This window comes from Nerophis lumbriciformis, linkage group LG14 (genome assembly GCF_033978685.3).
Source record: "Nerophis lumbriciformis linkage group LG14, RoL_Nlum_v2.1, whole genome shotgun sequence".
Classification (NCBI taxonomy): Eukaryota; Metazoa; Chordata; class Actinopteri; order Syngnathiformes; family Syngnathidae; genus Nerophis; species Nerophis lumbriciformis.
Window position 1 is genome coordinate 38,696,324 of NC_084561.2, and position 16,404 is coordinate 38,712,727.

A 16,404-nucleotide genomic window follows, 5' to 3' on the forward strand; every position below is an offset into this window, starting at 1 on the left:
TTACGTAGAGGAGGCATGGACATCAGATGGATCAACATCAGCTTTATTTGTCAACTCACATGTAAGCAATATATATTTCTTCGGAATCAAAATATATATTTGTATATTACAAAACCCAAAACCAGTGAAGTTGGCACGTTGTGTAATTCGTAAATAAAAACACAATACAATGATTTGCAAAACCTTTTCAACTTATATTCAATTGAATAGACTGCAAAGACAAGATATTTAATGTTCGAACTTAGAAACTTGGTTTTTTTTTGCAAATAATCATTAACTTAGAATTTAATGGCAGCAACACATTGCAAAAAAGTTGGCACAGGGGCATTTTTACCACTGTGTTACATGGCCTTTCCTTTTAACAACACTGAGTAAACGTTTGGGAACTGAGGAGACACATTTTTTAAGCTTCTCAGGTGGAATTCTTTCCCATTCTTGCTTGATGTACAGCTTAAGTTGTTCAACAGTCCGCTGTGGTATTTTAGGCTTCATAATGTGCCACACATTTTCAATGGGAGACAGGTCTGGACTACAGGCAGGCCAGTCTAGTACCCGCACTTTTTACTATGAAGCCACGCTGTTGTAACACGTGGCTTGGCATTGTCTTGCTGAAATAAGCAGGGGCGCCCATGATAACGTTGCTTGGATGGCAACATATGTTGTTCCAAAACCTGTATGTACCTTTCAGCATTAATGGTGCCTTCACAGATGTGTAAGTTACCAATGCTTTGGGCACTAAATGCTGGCTTTTGAACTTTGCGCTTTTAACAATCCGGATGGTTCTTTTCCTCTTTGGTCCGGAGGACACAACGTCCATAGTTTCCAAAAACAATTTGAAATGTGGACTCGTCAGACCACAGAACACTTTTACACTTTGCATCAGTCCATCTTAGATGAGTTTGGGCCCAGGGAAGCCGGCGGCGTTTCTGGGTGTTGTTGATAAATGGCTTTCACTTTGCATAGTAGAGTTTTAACTTGCACTTACAGATGTAGCGACGAACTGTAGTTACTGACAGTAGTTGTCTGACGTGTTCCTGAGCCCATGTGGGGATATCCTTTACACACTGATGTCGCTTTTTGATGCAGTACCGCCTGAGGGATCGAAGGTCCGTAATATTATCGCTTACGTGCAGTGATTTCTCTAGTTCCTCTGAACCTTTTTGATGATATTACAGACCGTAGATGGTGAAATCCCTAAATTCCTTGCAATAGCTCGTTGAGAAATGTTCTTAAACTGTTGGACAGTATGCGGCAAAAGCGTTGCTACAAAAAGTAGCAGCACTACTAATTTGTGGCATCATTTGAAAAGTCACCCGCGAGAGAATGAAGAGTGCTTGAAACTCCGCGTGTCAACATCTCGGCCGGTGCCACACCAACAAAATGCCAAGGCAACAAGCACTGACCCCAATTGAGCCTGGCGTCTTCCATTTCCAGATCAACACCGTATGAAAAAAATGTCGAACAGACAACCGTGATATGTCAAGTATGCGGCAAAAGTAGCGGCACTACTAATTTGTAGCATAGCATCATTTGAAAAGTCACCCGCTAGAGCAGTGGTTCTCAACCTTTTTTCAGCGATGTACCCCCAGTGAATTTTTTTTTTAATTCAAGTACCCCCTAATCAGAGCAAAGCATTTTTGGTTGAAAAAAAGAGATAAAGAAGTAAAATACAGCACTATGTCATCAGTTTCTGATTTATTAAATCGTATAACAGTGCAAAATATTGCTCATTTGTAGTGGTCTTTCTTGAACTATTTGGAAAAAAATATATAAAAATAACTAAAAACTTGTTGAAAAATAAACAACTAATTCAATTATAAATAAAGATTTCTACACATAGAAGTAATCATCAACTAAACTGCCCTCTTTGGGGATTGTAATAGAGATCCATCTGGATTCAGGAACTTAATTCTAAACATTTCTTCACAAAAAAAGAAATCTTTAACATCAATATTTATGTAACATGTCCACAAAAAATATAGCTGCCAACAATGTATTTTCCCATTTTATCTACTCTCCAGCAAACAGAGTCATTTGATAAAGGCACATTCTTTATTTTCTCGGCTTTGTTTTTATCCAGTATTGTCTTGGCCAGCACTGCAGCGGCTGGAAGTATTGATCGATTGATTGATTGAAACTTTTATTAGTAGATTGCACAGTACAGTACATATTCCGTACAATTGACCACTAAATGGTAACACCCCAATAAGTTTTTCAACTTGTTTAAGTCGGGGTCCAGTATCAGCTCTTCAGCGATAGTGAACGGCTTTTTGGCTTTAGCAACAAGCAAAGACACCGCGTAAGAAGCCTCCAGGGCTTTGGCTGACGTTGTGGAGGCTTTCCGCATCGTGTCTTGAGATGACCTGAATTCATTTAGTCTCCTATTAAAAAAATCAGGTGGCTTACCGACATGGCAAGCGTGTTTTGTCCGGAGATGCCGCTGAAGACGCCCGGGCTTCATGCCGCTGTTCGCTAACATTTCTCCACAGAAAAAACACAATGCCTTGGGGTGGTTACATCTCGAAGCCGTAAATCCCATTAACACATATTCTTCGGAATACTGTCTGAATTTTGCCAGCTCAGGTTTGGTCTTCTTTGGCACATGTTCCTCCTTGTTTTCAGCTGCATTACTGCTACGCTTTAACCACGCCTCCATTGTTTTCTACATCGATAGTTGATTGACAGTTGGTGCGGTGTGGCACCGCCAGGTAGGATCAAACCATTATGGCATGGGCCATGGGGGAAACTCTGGGTTTATGGTAATGGATGGAATAGCCTACTTGATTTGATGTTCAGTTTATGAACTTACATTCATATTTTGTTGAAGTATTATTCAATAAATATATTTATAAAGGATTTTTGAATTGTTGCTATTTTTAGAATATTTAAAAAAAATCTCACGTACCCCTTGGCATACCTTCAAGTACCCCCAGGGGTATGCGTACCCCCATTTGAGAACCACTGCGCTAGAGAATAAGGAGTGCTTGAAACTCTGCATGTCAACATCTCGGTCGGTGCCACACCAACAAAATGCCGAAGCAACCAGCACTATCTTCCATTTCCAGATCAACACCGTATGGAAAAAAAATTGTCAAAAACAGGAGATAACGTCCGCAGTAACCTACCGCATAGCGAAGGACATACACTATTTGATTTCCTATTATGCAGCTCATTTTTATTTGACACTTATTGAAATATCTTGTGTGACATCATGCACAAAAGTGCACTTTATTTGTTTTAAACTATTGTAGTGGCGTTCTGTGCAAAAAGTGCACTTTACTTTAGTGTTGTTTTGATATGTCATCTTAGTGACATCATGCACAAAAGTGCACTCATAGCTTGCTTTAAAATGTCTCTGACAATCTTTGCACTTTCTGTTTTGAAATGTTTGTGCCACTGCTTAATAAATACAGTTTTGGCAAATTGACTTAGTTGTGAGTTCCCTCTCTGCATGAAAGTTTAAAATGAGCATATATTAATGCAGTATGAACAAGAATGTTTTAATGTTAGATAGGGATGTCCCGATCCGATATTTGGATCGGATCGGCTGCCGATATTTTCCAAAAATTGCGTATCGGCAAGGCATGGGAAAATGCCGATCCAGATCCAGTTTAAAAAAAAAACTCCGGTCCGTGTTTTCCAACGCACCGATTTAAATAATACATTCCACTTTTCTGCTGCTCCCTAATTTCCGTTCCGTATTTCCCAGCACACCTTCAACACATCCACAGGTCTGTGGATTCTCACGCAGTTGCTTTTAGCTGCTGGCATTACACGACAGGCTCTTCTCACTCTTTCCTGTGTCTCCCTCTCACAGACAGCAAGCGCACCTTCTTACACACGTCACAAACTGTCACGTCATACGTCACATACGTATACGTCCTCTCCCAGCAGAGAGGTAGCAGCATGGCTAACGTTAGCTGTGATGCTAGCGCAGCCGTGTGACCAACCTTCCCTCTAAGGTGCGCGCCTGTGCAATTGCGCACTGTCTAAGTGTCCTCTGCGCATAGCAAATCTATGCCACGCACAAAATCAAATAAAAAAATAAGCGCATAACAATTTTCGACACACGGACACGACAGAGAAAACAGTTTTCGTCATCATTGTTCAAATATTGTGACGTCTGTCGAGACGCTTATCTCCATTCGGTGCCACACGTCCACACCATCAAAATGCCGTGGCAAAAATTTCCACATCAACACCGTATGAAAAAATTAGTGATTTTTTTAGTTGTGATTTCCTTCTCTGCATGAAAGTTTAAAAGTAGCATATATTAATGCAGTTTGAAGAAGAATGTTTTAATGTAGACATGCAAGCCTTGAAAGAAAATTTTGAAAATCAAGACTACATTTCCTGCAAATGGGTGCATTTCTACCCTATATTTTAACTTTAGATTTATTCTCATATCAAACTCTTTTGGCTGTCTTTTTGACATTTACATCCGGCGCCCCCCTCCACACCCTGGATTATAAATAATGTAAATAATTAAATGTGATTATCTTGTGTGATGACTGTATTATGTTTATAGTATATATCTGATAGTATATATCTGTATCATGAATCAATTTAAGTGGACGCCGACTTAAACAAGTTGAAAAACTTATTCGGGTGCTACCATTTAGTGGTCAATTGTACGGAATATGTACTTCACTGTGCAACCTACTAATAAAAGTCTCAATCAATCAATCAAAACACATAGAATCATCATACTGCTGTGATTATATGCATCAAGTGTTCATTCAAGGCTAAGGCAAAATATCGAGATATATATTGTGTATCGCAATATGGCCTTAAAATATCGCACTATTAAAAAAAGCCCTAGTTCAATGGTGCCATTTCTGTTTGTCATGTATAATTTTGTCTATTTTGTGTTTATCCTTGAATAAACAGGTCAGTTTCTTGTTACCAACCATTGTGTATTATTCAAACTCCCCTAATTCAGCTGGCTAGTTGTTATCAAGAGTACTAAAACCCTTTTCAACATGATTCTGACAACTAAGTAGGCTAACCATTGTGTGTTATACTCAATGGTTAACTGGACATCTTTATGTGCTCGACGCCTCAATCATTGGTATGTTTTCATCTACAAAAGCATTCTGGGTATCACTCCATCTTATCTGTCTTGTCTTTTAACAAAGAAACAAGGAAGTCACAATCTTCGTTCAATGAATGTTCTGCAATTTGTCGTCCCCAGAGTAAGAACTGAACTGGGCAAGAAAGCATTTAGGTTTTCAGCACCGAAGGCTTGGAATAACCTACAATCGAACTAAGGCTGAAACGACGCGTCGACGTAGTCGACGTCATCGGTTACGTAAATACGTCGACGCCGTTTTTGTGCGTCGGTGCGTCGCATATTTACGTCACACTACTGTCATGGCGGAGCGCAAAGCAGACGATGCGAGCGAGGGGAAAAAAGCACGCCAAAAGTCGTCAAAAGTGTGGGAGTATTTCAATAAACGGCCTAATAATGTTGTTGTATGCACACTGTGTCGAGCGGAAATGGCCTATCATAGCAGCACAACGGCTATGAAGGAACATTTGAAAAGAAAACCCCCGACAGCGTTCTTGCCATCACCATCAACAAGTCAATCGTCCGCGTGCGTATACGTTGTCATTATTACACAAAAACATGAATGTGTCATTTGTATCTGCGTTGTAAATTCATAAACTAAAGCACCGTTTCGCTCTGAGAGGCGCGTTTGGCGTGCCTGTTCAGTGTTTACAAAGACGCGCTCCTCTTTAACGCTGTGGAGAGGCGGCGGCGGCGAGGCGGGGCGCGCCGGGAGCGACGCCGCAATCGTGCCCAGGTGCGCGATCCGCGCAGTTGGAAGAGAAAAGACTTTGTGTAAAATTAAAAGATTGTAAACCTGGCAAAGCCGTCTGGCGTTCAGTCTGTCGGTCCTGAAAGAACCCCACGGCACAAGACGTGTCACAAACGCTAACGTTAATTAGTTGTGCAAATACCTTTTACAACATTAACAGTTACATATACTATGTACAAACCAACAATTAACTTTCACTTTAATCATACTATCATTGTTGTGTTATTAAGCAAAATAAGCAATACTTTTACTTTTGTTGAAATGTTTACACTGTACACTTTTTTGTATTGGATGTTTAGCTTTATTTTTGCACATTTTAGCAAATAAGCAATACTTTTACTTTTGTTGAAATGTTTACACTTGTTACAGAATATTTCCGTTTTGCACTTTATTGTATTGGATGTTTATCTTTATTTTTGCACATTTTAAAGCAAAATAAGCAATACTTTTACTTTTGAAATGCTTATACTATTCCAGAATATTAAGATTTGCACTGGATGTTTACTTTTATATTTGCACATTAAAAAGCAAATAAGCTACTTTTAATTTTGTTAAATGTTAAAAGTTTTAAATGTTTACATTGTTACAGAATATTTTGTCATGTTGTTGTCAATGTTGACTGAGTGGCCATACTTTTTTTTTTGTAAATAAAAGCCATGCCTTTTGAAAAAACTGGCCTACATTTATTTTTTCCTCTTCATTTAAAAAAAAAAAAAAAATCGGTAAAAGGAAAAATAATCTATAGATTAATCGAAAAAAAATAATCTATAGATTAACCGATTAATCGAAAAAATAATCTATAGATTAATCGATAGAAAAATAATCGTTAGCTGCAGCCCTAAATCGAACATTAAACTTCAAACCCTAGTTACGTTGAATGAGTTTAAAGCTTCTGTGAAAGGATTGCAGTCTACCTTGTCTGTATGCACATGTGTCATGTGAGCAAGTTTTAATGTTGTAAATGTGATGTTTTATGTATTTGTTTACTGTTTTTAATGTAACCTTGCTGCTGCCTTCTTGGCCAGGTCTCCCTTGGAAAAGAGATCTTTGATCTCAATGGGATTTTACCTGGTTAAATAAAGGCTAATAATAATAAAATAACTTTAAACTTTAATACATGCTCGGATAGGCCAGTATCGGTCAGTATCGGTATCGGATCGGAAATGCAAAAACAATATCGGTATCGGATCGGAAGTGCAAAAACCTGGATCGGGACATCCCTAATGTTAGACACATATAGTGTGATTACCATCACCCAACCATGCAAATTTTGCATTTCCTTTGGAAATCGAGGTCCCAGAGTCTGGAGGAAGACAGGAGAGGCACAGGATCCACGTTGCCTGAAGTCTAGTGTACAGTTTCCACCATCAGTGATGGTTTGGGGTGCCATGTCATCTGCTGGTGTCGGTCCACTCTGTTTCCTGAGATCCAGGGTCAACGCAGCCGTCTACCAGCAAGTTTTAGAGCACTTCATGCTTCCTGCTGCTGACCTGCTCTATGGAGATGGAGATTTCAAGTTCCAACAGGACTTGGCGCCTGCACACAGTGCAAAATCTACCCGTGCCTGGTTTACGGACCATGGTATTTCTGTTCTAAATTGGCCCGCCAACTCCCCTGACCTTAGCCCCATAGAAAATCTGTGGGGTATTGTGAAAAGGGAGATGCAGAATGCCAGATCCAAAAACGCAGAAGAGTTGAAGGCCACTATCAGAGCAACCTGGGCTCTCATAACACCTGAGCAGTGCCAGAAACTCATCGACTCCATGCCACGCCGCATTAACGCAGTAATTGAGGCAAAAGGAGCTCCAACCAAGTATTGAGTATTGTACATGCTCATATTTTTCATTTTCATACTTTTCAGTTGGCCAACATTTCTAAATATCCCTTTTTTGTATTAGCCTTAAGTAATATTCTAATTTTGTGACACACGGAATTTTGGATTTTCATTTGTTGCCACTTCAAATCATCAAAATTAAATGAAATAAACATTTGAATGCATCAGTCTGTGTGCAATGAATAAATATAATGTACAAGTTACACCTTTTGAATGCAATTACTGAAATAAATCAAGTTTTTCAAAATATTCTAATTTACTGGCTTTTACCTGTATATCGTGCATCGTGACATGGCCTAAAAATATCGAGATATTAATAAAATGCCATATTGCCCAGCCTTAAAAACTATATTTTTCTGTAAATAAATAAATACATTTAAAAAAAAAAAAAAAAAAAGATAATAATACTGAAAATAAATGGCAACCACTCAAAATAGTGCAGTGATGCATTAAGTACTTTAGGGGCAGCATTAAGTGTTTGATGGAAGGATCCAAAGGTTCACAATGTGGTAGTGATAGTTGTCAAGTGGAAGGTGCAAGTGTGAAGGAGACAGGAGTGGGTGTGGAAGTGTAAATGGCAAAAGAGGATGTGGAGGATCCAGGGGCACATGCAGTGGTGCCTTACCTCCTATGTCTTGTGTTGCCGCTGCTTTAGGTCCACATCACCGCGCCATCCTGTAACCGAAAACGTTTTATGTTGTCTCCTCTAATCACACCTTGCTGGTCCTCCCCACGGCTCTTCAACCCTGCGGGTTTTTTTTTTTTGTGTGGGTTTTTTTTTTAGTGCTGCAACTGCTCCTCCCTCTCCCGGTAACACACCGCAGCTTCTTGATAAATGAGTTCCGTTCCTTACTGTTTCCTGTTTTTTATCCAAGTTGCTCTTTCCAGGGGCTTTACGTTATAAAAAAAAAAAAGAAAGAAAAAAAAAAAAAAGAAGAGGGACGCCACAGCGGAGCTCGACCACAGCTCGAAGGGGAAACCGGGGGACGATGCTCGGCTGGCGGGTGTACAGTCGCACGCAGTGAGGGCGATGGAGGAAAAAACAATACAATGGCCACTAAATATAGCCACCTACAATGCTTTGTTTCGGGGTAAAAACATTATCTCCCGCTTCATTCTTTGCCTGGTTACCGCTTTCCCCGCCGTCCGGTTTTTTGTACGCGGCCAAGGAAGCCTCTCGCCGGGCGAGGATGTCAGCGAGACGCCGCTCCACTGACGGAACTCTCGCACGTCACCGCATTCTTTTTAGCCGAGCGTCTCACGTGACCTAGTTAGACGCTCGCGTTGCGTTCACGGGCTATAGGAAAACGCAGTGTTCGTCGCACGCAGAGGCGCCATCAGTTTAAAGGGGAACTGCACTTTAAAAATAAAAACAAATTAAAAAAATCGCTCACAATCCACGTGCAAGACAAGCACGTATGCATGTTTCTACATTACATTCTAGCTAGTAAACAAATGAGAGCAACATTTCGCTTTACACTTAAAGTTAAAGTTAAACCATACTTGCCAACCCTCCCGAATTTTCCAGGAGACTCCCGAAATTCAGTGCATCACCCGAAAACCTCCAGGGACAAATATTCTCCCGAAAATCTCCCGATTTTCAGCCGGAGCTGGAGGCCACGCCCCCTCCAGCTCCATGCAGACCTGAGTGAGGACAACAGGGTGACAAGAACTACAGGTAAAAGCCAGTAAATTAGAATATTTTGAAAAACTTGATTTATTTCAGTAATTGCATTCAAAAGGTGTAACTTGTACATTATATTTATTCATTGCACACAGACTGATGCATTCAAATGTTTATTTCATTTAATTTTGATGATTTGAAGTGGTAACAAATGAAAATCCAAGATTCCGTGTGTCACAAAATTAGAATATTACTTAAGGCTAATACAAAAAAGGGATTTTTAGAAATGTTGGCCAACTGAAAAGTATGAAAATGAAAAATATGAGCATGTACAATACTCAATACTTGGTTGGAGCTCCTTTTGCCTCAATTACTGCGTTAATGCGGCGTGGCATGGAGTCGATGAGTTTCTGGCACTGCTCAGGTGTTATGAGAGCCCAGGTTGCTCTGATAGTGGCCTTCAACTCTTCTGCGTTTTTGGGTCTGGCATTCTGCATCTTCCTTTTCACAATACCCCACAGATTTTCTATGGGGCTAAGGTCAGGGGAGTTGGCGGGCCAATTTAGAACAGAAATACCATGGTCCGTAAACCAGGCACGAGTAGATTTTGCGCTGTGTGCAGGCGCCAAGTCCTGTTGGAACTTGAAATCTCCATCTCCATAGAGCAGGTCAGCAGCAGGAAGCATGAAGTGCTCTAAAACTTGCTGGTAGACGGCTGCGTTGACCCTGGATCTCAGGAAAGAGAGTGGACCGACACCAGCAGATGACATGGCACCCCAAACCATCACCCAACCATGCAAATTTTGCATTTCCTTTGGAAATCGAGGTCCCAGAGTCTGGAGGAAGACAGGAGAGGCACAGGATCCACGTTGCCTGAAGTCTAGTGTAAAGTTTCCACCATCAGTGATGGTTTGGGGTGCCATGTCATCTGCTGGTGTCGGTCCACTCTGTTTCCTGAGATCCAGGGTCAACGCAGCCGTCTACCAGCAAGTTTTAGAGCACTTCATGCTTCCTGCTGCTGACCATTCTTACCGTCAAGCATGGTGGTGGTAGTATTATGCTCTGGGCTTGTTTTGCTGCCAATGGAACTGGTGCTTTACAGAGAGTAAATGGGACAAGTTAACATAAATACAAATAAAATCAATAATTATTTTATTGCTTCGTTATCTATAACACAAAGCTAAGAAGTAGACGGGTTTTTTTTCCAAAACTTTAGCAGATGTTCATCTACATTGTTTTGGTTTGAGTATTTTTCATATACAAAATGTATAAAAGTGCCCCTCGCGTCCTTTAATTTTTCTCTTTGTGGCCCTCGCTAAGACATTTTTGGACACCTCTGATGTAAACAAACTACGGTGAGTTCAAGGACCACCAAAATTAGTAGGACAAATACAAATACTGTCATCAGTGAAGCATAAACACAAACATATTAGACAGTGGGCTTTCTGAAAATTAGGAAATCTGTGTCATATTTGTCCTCATACAGAAACATTATTAAAACAACAAATATATTTGCCCCCAATCTTTTTCCATTTTTGAGAAAGCTCCAGCTGACCCCCGGGCTATACAAATCATTCAAATAGCCAAAAGAATAAACGTTCCTTCAGAGTCCCTCGAGAGTCAATGAAAAAGGGCGGAAGAGTGCAAGATTTTACAAAACAACAACGAGAAAAGCTTGCAGCTCACACTCTGTCCAAAGAGTCGAAGAATGCACGGGAATGCTGCGATCACTTTGTTAAATGTTAATTTGATATACTTTCAATACTCCAGGGCCTGGAAAAGCTCATCTCCTGGGCAAGAATGAGCTTTAAACCAACTAAATCCAGGTCGATGGTTCTGAAGAAGGGAAAACTGGCAGACAAGTTCCGCTTCTTCGTGGATGGCACAGCAATCCCATCTATCACCGAGAAACCGGTCAAGAGCCTGGGCAAGGTTTTTGACTGTAGTCTCAGGGATACTGCAGCAATCCAAACGACCATCAAAGAACTGGAGACGTGGTTATCGGCTGTAGACAAGTCTGGCTTACCTGGCCGGTTTAAGGCTTGGATTTACCAGCATGGCGTCTTGCCCCGGATACTCTGGCCTCTGTTGTTGTATGAGGTTCCTCAACCGTGGAGACTCTGGAGAGAAAGATCAGCAGCTACCTCCGCCGATGGATGGGCTTTCCACGCAGCCTGTGCAGCACAGCACTGTATGGGAAGACCAACAAGCTCTAGCTCCCTTTCAGTAGCCTGGACGAGGAGTTCAGGGTCTCTTGTACTCGAGAGGCTTTGCTCTATCGTGACTCCAAGGACTCTAAAGTGGCATCAGCGGGCATCGTGGTGCGAACTGGCAGGAAGTGGAGGGCTCAGGAAAGCCTGGAGGTTGCTGAGTCTCGGCTGAGACATAGGGCCCTGGTGGGCACAGTGGTAACAGGCCGTGCTGGGCTGGGAGCCTTCCCCCAACCTCACTATGAGAAGGCACGTGGTAAAGACAAACGCCAGCTAGTCCTGAAGGAGGTGCGTGCAGAGGTTGAGGAGGAACGAACCAGCAGGATGGTGGGTATGCAGCAGCAGGGAGCATGGACAAGGTGGGAGGGTGCACTGGAGAGGCTGGTCTGAGATCAGGCTGGCTGAACCCCAGCGCATTAAGTTCATGATTCAAGCTGTCTACGACGTCCTACCCAGCCCAGCCAATCTCCATTTCTGGGGCATGATTGACTCTCCAGCCTGTGTGCTGTGCTCCAGGAAAGGCTCGCTGGAGCACATCCTCAGCAGCTGCTCTAAAGCTCTGGGGGAGGGCCGCTACCGCTGGCGGCACGACCAAGTGCTGAAGACCGTTGCTGAAGCCATAGCTAAAGCCGTGGCCAAAAACAACAACAGCAAGCAACAACTTGGCAAGAGGAGAATTGCCTTTGTCAGGGCTGGAGAGCAGCCACAGTCACAGCCCAAACCAGCAGCCGGGCTCCTCACCTCAGCATTGGACTGGGATCTTCGAGAGGACTTGGGCAAGCAGCTCAAGATTCCAGACTATATCACAACAACTTCGTTGAGGCCGGACATCTTGCTTGCATCAGTATCTTCACGGCAGGTGCTACTGATAAAGCTGACAGTTCCTTGGGAGGATCGCATAGAGGAGGCAAACGAGCGGAAGCGGTCAAAGTACCAGGAGCTAGTCGAGCAATGCCGCAGAGGAGGCTGGAGGGCACGCTGTGAGGCCATTAAAGTGGGGTGTAGAGGCTTTGCTGGCCGCTCACTGTGCAAGGTCTTCACACTACTTGGCATCACAGGTGATGCAAAAAGGAAGGCCATCAAGACCACAATGGAGGCAGCAGAGAGAGCCTCTAGATGGCTTTGGATCAGGAGGAGCGAACTGTGGGCCAATGCTACTGGGACACAAGCCGGGGTCTGATCCACCCTGGCTGGGTCACCTGAGGGAGGGGGTATGATGTTGAAAGACCCGAAACCCCCGGTGATCTCAGGCACATCACTGAGGATGTGTCCCAGTGCATCTGAGGATGTATCTTACAATCGTTTATTGTTTCACATTTATGTATTATCTAGATATCATTTGTATTTCTTAAACACGTTTGCCACGAGTGTTTCAAAAAGCACCAACACAGCATGTCTAATTAAAAGAAAGCAAACGTGAGTGTGGAGGTCGCTTCTTAGCGGTCCCACTGACAGAGACTTCACAGGAACCAAGCGTGCCGTTGTAACAAAGTTTTAATCCACAAATGTTTTTTATCAAAGTCTTTTTGGTTCGCAGAACATGACCTTTCAGTCGCATCCGTATCCTCTCTCCCTCTCTGCTCCCGGCTGCTCACTGTTAAAGACAACAGATGATTAGATTACCACATAACACCTGTGAAATCTAATCACCTGCCAACTGTGTCTCGCCATCATCACATGCCCCGTCCCTATTCCGATGGTGCTCCGCCCTCAACACCATCGATAGCGGCGGTGACCTTTGCTCCTGCAGGCGCGCTGATCACACTCTCCCGTCCACAGTGAGCAAAACCTAGAAGCTTTTACCAAAGACAACAGTCATAAATGAAGCTTTCAGCACATACACGATGTTGACATCTTAAGTTATATTTGGATAACCTGCTGGATGAAGAATGACTCATAATCTAATTCATTTTGCTTTATTTAACTAGATAGATAGATAGATAGATATCCACCAGGGGAAATACAGGTTTTCAGCACAGTTCCGTTCAAGATTAGACACACATTGCACAGGGAGACAAACCGGGAACGCCGGTGGGGGTGCCAATTATGGTGACCCTTAAAAGATGGAAAAAGGTGAATGCTGTGAGGTGGGGGGATGAGTAAAAAAAAAAGTTGATCTCAGTCAGGGCTTTTTATTTTATTTTATTTTTTTAATTAATTAATCCAACAAAATACACAATAATACCATAATAATACAATTCCAATTCCAGAACCAAACCCGGCCCAGAAACATTCAGAATAGCAGTCAACGGAGCAATTGTGAGGACACACAGACATGACACAAAATAATCCAAAAGTAGCAAAACAAAAATGAATAATATCAATAACAGTATCAATATTAATAAGAATTCCAACATAGCAGTGATTAGAAATCCCCCATTGACATTATCATCACAGCTATTTACAAAAGATAGAAACATAAAAAAAAAAAAAAAATAACAATAGTGTCACAGTGGCTTACACTTTGACAACACACTGTGTCCAATATTTTCCACAAAGATATAATAAGTCATTAGGTTAATTTGTTATGTTTGAGGGGAAATGACGGCAACAGACACCAGGGGATGGTATTTACAATGATTTATTATATATATATATATATATATATATATATATATATATATATATATATATAATAACAAACACTACTCCTAAACTATATAATGGAGTGTGTGACCAAAATACAAGAGTGTGTGGTGTAAGACTAGGAGGAAGGGGAACAAGGCAGGAAGACAGTCCGAGGGGCAGGCAGATGATCCAGGGCGTGAGAGAGGCGTCAAGAGGTCCGAGTCCAAAGTGGGGGTCGAAGATCGAGGAAGGCGGTCCAAATCACAAGGGAGCACAATGGTTAAGACTCGGGAAGGAAGGTACACCAAGCGAAGGTATCCAAAGAGGTAAACTAAGTTCTCGACAGAATCCTTGGGTCCACTGGTCCTTTATCCAGCTCGCCCTCATCAGTCCCAGGTGTGCAGATTGCAGATTGTCTGCAGGGTTGTCGCTGCCTAGGCGTGCTGCGCTCAACATGAGCGGGGGTGTGTCTGAGCGAGCAGCCAGAGGACGAACTGTGACACTCAGTTGCAGGAAAGAAGCGGGTTTGAGTCCACGCCGTGACAATTTAATAGTTAAAACAAATTTAAATAATTATTTCAATGTAGCGGCAAAAGCTAGTTAGCTCTCTGTGATCACGGCACCACTATAAATAGATTGTCTGCGTTAGTTCTTCCATCCATCCATTTTCTACCGCTTGTCCCTTCCGGGGTTGCAGGGGGTGCTGGAACCTATCTTAGCTGTATTCGGGCGGAAGGCGGTTTACACCCTGGACAAGTCGCCATCTCATCGCATGGCCAACACAGATAGACAGACAACATTCACACTCACATTCACACAATAGGGCCAATTTAGTGTTGCCAATCAACCTATCCCCAGGTGCATGTTTTTGGAGATGGGAAGAAGCCGGAGTACCCGGAGGGAACCCACGCAGTCACGGGGAGAACATGCAAACCCCGATCTCGGGATCGAACTTAGGACCTTTGTATTGTGAGGCCCATGCACTAACACCTGTTCCACCGTGCTGCCCTCAAAAATCTATATAAATGTATTAATTATTGTGATGTATTTGTTATTTAGTAGACATGTCCGAAAATATCGGACTGCCAAAATTATCGGCCGATAAATTCTTTAGAATGTAATATCGGAAATTATCGGTTTCAAAAAGTAAAATTCATGACTTTTTAAAACGCCGCTGTACAGAGTGGTACACGGACGTAGCGAGAAGTACAGAGCACCAATAAACCTTAAAGGCACTGCCTTTGCGTGCCGGCCCAATCACATAATATCTACAGCTTTTCACACACACAAGTGAATGCAATTCATACTTGGTCAACAGCCATACAGGTCACACTGAGGGTGGCCGTATAAACAACTTTAACACTGTTACAAATATGCGCCACACTGTGAACCCACACCAAACAAGAATGACAAACACATTTCGGGAGAACATCCGCTCCGTAGCACAACTCAGTGGCCTAGTGGTTAGAGTGTCCGCCCTGAGATCGGTAGGTTGTGAGTTCAAACCCCAGCCCAGTCATACCAAAGACTATAAAAATGGGAGCCATTACCTCCCTGCTTGGCACTCAGCATCAAGGGTTGGAATTGGGGGTTAAATCACCAAAATTACTCCCGGGCGCGGCCACCGCTGCCGCCCACTGCTCCCCTCACCTCCCAGGGGGTGATCAAGGGTGATGGGTCAAATGCAGAGGATAATTTCGCCACACCTAGTGTGTGTGTGACAATCATTGGCACTTTAACTTTAACTTTAAACACAACAGAACAAATACCCAGAACCCCTTGCAGCACTAAGTCTTCCGGGACGCTACAATATACACCCCCTACCCCCCACCACTTCAACCTCGCCCACCTCAACCTCCTCATGCTCTCTCCCAAATTACAAGCTGCTGTTTTGAGGCATGTTCAAAAAAAAAAAGCACTTTGTGACTTCAATAATAAATATGGCAGTGCCATGTTGGCATTTTTTTGCCTTTACGTGCCGGCCCAATCACATAATATCTACGTCTTTTCACACACACACAAGTCATACTTGTTCAACAGCCATACAGGTCACACTGAGGGTGGCCGTATAAACAACTTTAACACTGTTAAAAATATGCGCCACACTGTGAACCCACACCAAACAAGAATGACAAACACATTTCGGGAGAACATCCGCACCGTAACACAACATAAACACATCAGAACAAATACCCAGAACCCCTTGCAGCACTAACTCTTCCGGGACGCTACAGTATACACCCTACGCTACCCCCTAACCCCCCGTCCCCCCCCAACCACCGCCCACCTCAACCTGGCATTTTTTTTTCCATAACTTGAGTTGATTTATTTTGAAAAACCTTGTTA

The 16,404-nt window shown here is 42.6% G+C and overlaps 1 protein-coding gene across 1 annotated transcript in view; it reads right to left on the reverse strand.

The window, feature by feature from the left end:
- The window catches only part of b3galt2 (UDP-Gal:betaGlcNAc beta 1,3-galactosyltransferase, polypeptide 2), a 57,640-nt gene extending 48,711 nt beyond the window's left edge, over positions 1 to 8,929 (reverse strand). Inside the window, exon 1 of the mRNA XM_061975552.2 lies at positions 8,282 to 8,929. The gene's annotated coding sequence lies outside the window, so the exon portion shown is untranslated. The remainder of the gene's footprint in view (positions 1 to 8,281) is intronic.
- Positions 8,930 to 16,404: the final 7,475 nt, after the last annotated feature.